We start from the raw sequence: 6035 nt of genomic DNA on the forward strand, positions 1-6035 counted from the left end.
GCATGAATGCCTAAGTTTTAATTCAAGACATATCAATAAAAATCATAAATTAATTAAAATTCATTCTAATCATGGCATGAAAAGATCACATGAGAATAAGACACAATTCAGCGATTTCTAATGACGATATGACAGACTCCCCCACAATTAAGATGTACATTGCCCTCAATGTACAAAGATAGATATATTGAAAAAGATAGATTGATAATCATAAGATAGGGAGAGAAGTGAAACTTCCTGAATGATGAATGAACTCCTTGAATTGGGGTTATGGAGAATAATCGGCCAAAGTAATAATGAGGGTGAAGGAGGATACTCTAGTGGTGGTAGAGGTTGGGTTCCACAAATGCTGCGCCAAAAGAATATTATATCTCAAGTTGGCTATGGTCATGGTCGAGCAGGGCATGGTAGTCGTGGAGAACCTTTCTCAGTGGAGTTTCAAGTTCCTGAGTAATAGTGAGCTTTGGAGCTCTTTATGACTGTGATAGAATCAGGAACTCTTTTAGGAAATATATAAGGAAGAATAAATACTCGTAATGAATTAGCCAAAATTAAAAATTGTAAAATAATAATTATAAAACCTAATAAAAATAAGGTGAAAGAAAAATAAAAAGTAGTCTTAAATGAAAATAAAATAATAAATAAAAGTTTTTAAACATCTTTATCGCCAGATGGTTCCCGAGGTAGGGCTGGCAATGAGATGTGGAAGTGCTGGCAAATCTGCTGTAGAGTAGCATCAATGTTATCAAAGCGCCGAATACACTGCTGCTCGAATTGAGTAAGGCGCTCAAAGATGTTAGTGTATGAATCCGCCGCATGAACTGGACGATGAGGAGATGGTGGCTGAGACGGTGGGTCCTCAGGATGTGGAGGGACATCATCAGTAATGTCCTCGGGGTCTTCCTCTTCAGTGGACTGGCCGAGATGGTACTGAGGAGGGTGGGTTCCTCGACGCTTCTCGATCATCCTCATATGTACCATGCTCGAGATGCCCTGTGGAGACATCTGGCCGATGAGAGTGAGGGAGGATGATTAGGCCGCGATGTTGAGGAGCTCGAAGTGTCGAGCCAACTGAGTTACGTAGAGGGCAATAGAGATGACCCCCCTCTGATGCCGCTCCGTCTGGTGGCGAATGGCAAGGGCAATAAAGTAGGCAAGGTCAAAGATGTGTCCATTCGCCATACTCCATAGGAAGTAGGCATCGTGAGTGTTGACGACGCTGGTGCTCTCTCGCCGGCCTGTTAAAGTGTGTGCCAAGATGACGTTTAGGTACCTCAAGGAGGGAGAGAGAGTCGATGCCTTGGAGCGGATGGGATCGTAGGAAGCCGAGCTGGGGACCGAAGCATCCCAACACTACGAAAGGGAGTAGTGGATGTGGCGATAGAGGGTGTTGAGCTCGTTGTCTTCTATGAACTCCTCCGTATAAAGACCCAAAGTGATACCGAACTCAGGCACACTTAACTGGCAGACTAAACCGCCGAGACAGAACTGGACCATTCCAGGGTCATCGAAGTTGGTCATGACATCTTGAACATGGAAGGTCGAGCAAAGTTCAAGTGTAAGCTCAAGGTACGTCGGTTCAATGATCGCAAAGAAGAGTTCCCATGGATCAGTTGTCAGGAGGGCTCAGACATCGTCAGCCAACTGAACTTGTTCAAGCGCGGCCTAGTCAATGCAGTAGCCCACACCTAAAGGTCAGGCCCGAAGTATCTAAAAAATTTCCTCCTGATTTTCTGGTGGAAACTGGAGGAAGAGGTGTCGATTTTTTGAGATGGGACTCGAGGATGACGCTACTCCTTTTTGCTTCTTCGAGGCGGGAATAGTAGTCTTCTTACCACGTGATGATGACATTGTACCTACGTTGAAAAATCAAAACTCAACCAATACGTCCCAAAAATAGCACAGAAGCACAAAACTAAATATGAAGATTTCATGAGACTTACTAGTGGATGAAGTAAACAAAACTACTAAATCTATCAAGTTATAGTATTATTGGAATAATGTAATAGGAATATGAACGAATGTATAAAGGAAGCATAAATTTCATGAAACTATGAAAAATGAAAAAGTAGAGCATAATGGAGTAACTAAAATGACAAAATTCTTATAAACAAGCAAAAGTATTCTATTGTTCTAACTATGAGAATTCATTTAAAATAGGCAAATAGAGCAGAGAAATCATGAAATAACCAAAATATTTAAAGGAGATACAGAGAAAAGAGTAAACAAACGCAAAAAGAAAGAACTTGGGGTGTCGAAATAAGTGTTGTAGGCGGCGCAAAGGCGTGGGGGGTAGGCCGTGTGGAGTTGCAGTGGCTAGGGTTAAGGATTTTTGGGGAGGGAGATGATGAATAGTGAGGGATTTTTATAGATTTTGGGGCACACGCCCGTGTGCCCTAATTTTTTCTCGTGTGATTCGTGAATTTTGAATTTGGGCACGTCTAACATTTAGCCCACGCCCGTGTTGCTCGGGCGGGTGAGTGCACACGAACGTGTCGCACGGCTGTGTCTCACTTCATTCGCTTCTCCCATGCCCGTGTTAACTTGACAGGTTCACCCACGGTTTCGAGGCACGGGCTTGTCGAATTCCCATGTTATTTTGGTAGGTTCGCCCACGGCCATGTTGCACGGTCGTGGCGACTTTATCGCTTCCCGTGTTTGAAAAATTTTGCTTTATTTTTGCACGGCCTAAGGCACGCCCGTATGCCTGGCTGTGTGGTATTTAGAGAGTCTGTGTACCATGATTCGGTTAGTATGTTAGATGTTAAAAACTAAAATTTAAAGAAATTAATGCTATTAGTGCTTGGGTTGCCTCCTGAGAAGCGTTTATTTATAGCCTAAGCTCGACTTACTTCTCTAGTGCGTGATCATGGTGAATCGAGGAGTTTACACTCCTTATCCCTGCTATCAATTTTATCAACATAAGGTTTAAGACGAGTACCATTTACCTTGAACGTGCCAAATTTGGAGTGGTTTACCTCGACCCTATGGAAAAATATTAATTACCGTAAGAGGGGTTTCTTCATTTGGTTCAGAAGTGGCGATTCAAGGATCTGCTGCATCGAGTAGTACTTTGTCTCCAACTTTAAGTTGATTTTTGGAAAAATTAAGCTCCTCATGGCGTGGTTTTGGTTTATCGTGTTTTCTCGGCTTATGTGTCTTTCATTCATCTAGCTCTTTTGTAACATTTGTTCTTCATGGATAGGTTCTTTGTTATTGCTTGGCTTATGTATGTTCTTCGAACCTATTTTCTGCAAAGAATGTTGCACTATATGGTTAGTTTTAGCCAAATGATTTGTACAGTCACCTTCAATTTTTGATGTGTTATTCGAATTACGGGCTTGAAGGGTGATTGTTTCGTCTCCCACACGAAGTGTGAGTTCACCTGTGCCAACGTCAATAATTGTTCTGGCGATTGCTAAAAAGGGCCTTCCTAAAATTAAAGGGACGTTGCTATCCTCCTCTATGTCTAGAACAACTAAATCAACTGGGAATATAAATTTGTCGATTTTAATGAGTACATCTTCAATAATACCTCTAGAAAATCTGATTGTTTGCTTTGCTAATTGAATGCTCATCCTAGTTTGTTTAGGTTTCCCTAGACCTAGTTGCTTAAATAATTTGTAAGGCATAACATTGATACTAGCCCCTAAATCAGCCAACGCATTATTAAAATCTAAACTACCAATTAAACAAGGAATTGTAAAACTCCCTAGATCTTTTAGTTTGTTAGGCAGCTTATTCTATAGAATGGCTGAGCAGACCGCGTTCAGCTACATATGCAATGCTTCATCTACCTTCCGTTTATTTGTTAAAAGCTCCTTTAAAAACTTGACTGCGTTTGGCATCTGCGAAAGGGCTTCAATAAACGGTAAGTTAATATGTAGTTTCTTTAGGATTTTAAGGAACTTACCAAATTGTTCATCTGAGCGGTCTTTCCTTGTCGCATTAGGGTATGGCACGCAAGGTTTATATTCTGTAATCACTGGCTTTGGCTCATTGTGCCCTACCTCATCCTTACCTATGCTTACCACCGTTTCTGGCCTTGGTTCTGCAACTAGCCCTTCCTCATCTTGAATGACAATCGTGTTGAGTTGCTCCCTTTGGTTAGATTCAGTGTTGCTTGGCAGGCTACCTTGTGGCCATTCGGAAATCAACTTGGCGAGCTATCCAATCTGAGTTTCGAGCCCCTGGATTGATGCTTGTTGATTTTTGAGTGTGGTCTCGATATTCCGAAAATGAGTTTCTGACACTAAGATGAATTTTGTTAGCATCTCCTCAAGGTTTGGTTTTTTCTCTTGTTGGTAGGGTGGTTGTTGGAAGCTTGGAGGTGGTGGTCTCTGATTCCCTTGGCCTCCCCATGAAAAATTAGGGTGGTTCCTCCAACCTGCATTGTAAGTATTACTATAGGGATTGTTTTGAGATCGAGGATTGGTACCCATGTAATTTAACTATTCGTTCTCCATGTTGTGGCCATAAGGTGGGTATTCTAAACTGCTTGATCCGCCTCCACTTGCTTCGTATTGCATTACTGGGTAAACCTGTGAAGAACTAAGGAAACCATCAATTTTCTTATTCAAGAGTACTACCTGATTAGAGAGCATGGTGACCGTATCGACGTTATAAACGCCGGCTATTTTCGTTGGCTTTGTCCTCATGACTTGCCACTGATAGTTATTCAGTGACATCTCCTCTATAAATTCATAGGCATTTTTAGGTGTCTTATTATTGATGGTTCCGCCAGTAGCTGCGTCAACCATTTGTCGAGTCAAAGGATTTAGACCATTATGAAAGGTTTGAACCTGTAGCCAAAGTGATAACCCATAGTGAGGGCATCTCTCAAGAGGTCCTTGTATCTCTCCCATGCATCGTAGAGTGTTTCTAAATCCATCTGCACAAAGAAAGAAATATCATTACGTAATTTAGCCGTTTTAGCCGGTGAAAAATATTTTAATAAAAAAATTTTGGTTATTTGTTCACAAGTTGTGATTGACCCCCGTGGCAACAAGTTCAACCACTATTTAGCTTTGTTTATCAATGAAAAAGGGAATAACCGAAGATGAATGGCGTCATCAAAAATGCCATTAATTTTAAAAGTATCACATAGTTCCACAAAGTTTGCCAAGTGAGCGTTGGGATCCTCGTCTTGCAAACCATCAAACTGAACAAACTGTTGTATCAGTTGAATTGTGTTAGGCTTCAATTCAAAAGTATTTGCGGCTATAGCCGGTCTAACTATGCTCAATTCAGTTCCTATTAAAGAAGGTTTAGCTTAATCATACATAGTGCGCAGAGCAGGATTTTGATTAACAGCAACCACAGGAGGTAGCGGATTTTCTTAGTTTTGAACCATCTCCTCGGTTGTGGTTGAAGAATCGTCATTTTGCTCATCCTCTGTGTATCTTAGGCTTCGCCTTATTTCTCTCCAATTTCTGCAAACTGTGCGGTCGATCTCACCATCAAAAAGTAGTGGTCCTGACAGGTTTCTTCTGGTCATAAACTAGAAAAACCTGTCAGAAGGAAATATGAGAAAAATTAGAAAAGAAAATAAAATTTTAAATTGTAATAAAAGTAAAGTGGCTAAAGTAATAAAAATCGAGTTTTCCTAATATCCTAGCTCCCCGGCAATGGTGCCAAAAACTTGATGCGTGATATTCGTAACAGGTTTTAAAGATTTATAAATGAAACGTTCTTGAGACTAACTTATTGTCACGATTAAGGCAAGTGTACCTATCGAACGATAGTATACTTCAGCAAGACCAGATTTTCGAACCCAAAGGAACTACGAGTACTAGTATTTACTTCCTTTTTATTATCTAGCTTAAAATTTAAGAGGTTTGGTTGTCTAAACTAATTACTAACTAAGAATGGACAGAAAGAAAAACTTGGAAAAATACTTTTGGGAAAATTAGATTGATTGAGACAATACCTAAGGACAAATCCACCTAGACTTCACTAGTTATTTGACTCTGAATCAGACGATTTATTCATTTGACTTGATCTATAGAAATCCCTAAGTTATATTATTATCTCTC

At 40.5% G+C, this 6035-nt stretch overlaps 1 non-coding gene across 1 annotated transcript; it reads left to right on the top strand.

The window, feature by feature from the left end:
- Window positions 1-4818: 4818 nt before the first annotated feature.
- LOC121208666 (small nucleolar RNA R71) lies at window positions 4819-4924 on the top strand. The gene has a single exon (XR_005903797.1). It is a non-coding gene; the product is annotated as a small nucleolar RNA R71 (small nucleolar RNA).
- Window positions 4925-6035: the final 1111 nt, after the last annotated feature.

This window comes from Gossypium hirsutum, chromosome A10 (genome assembly GCF_007990345.1).
Source record: "Gossypium hirsutum isolate 1008001.06 chromosome A10, Gossypium_hirsutum_v2.1, whole genome shotgun sequence".
Taxonomy (NCBI): domain Eukaryota; kingdom Viridiplantae; phylum Streptophyta; class Magnoliopsida; order Malvales; family Malvaceae; genus Gossypium; species Gossypium hirsutum.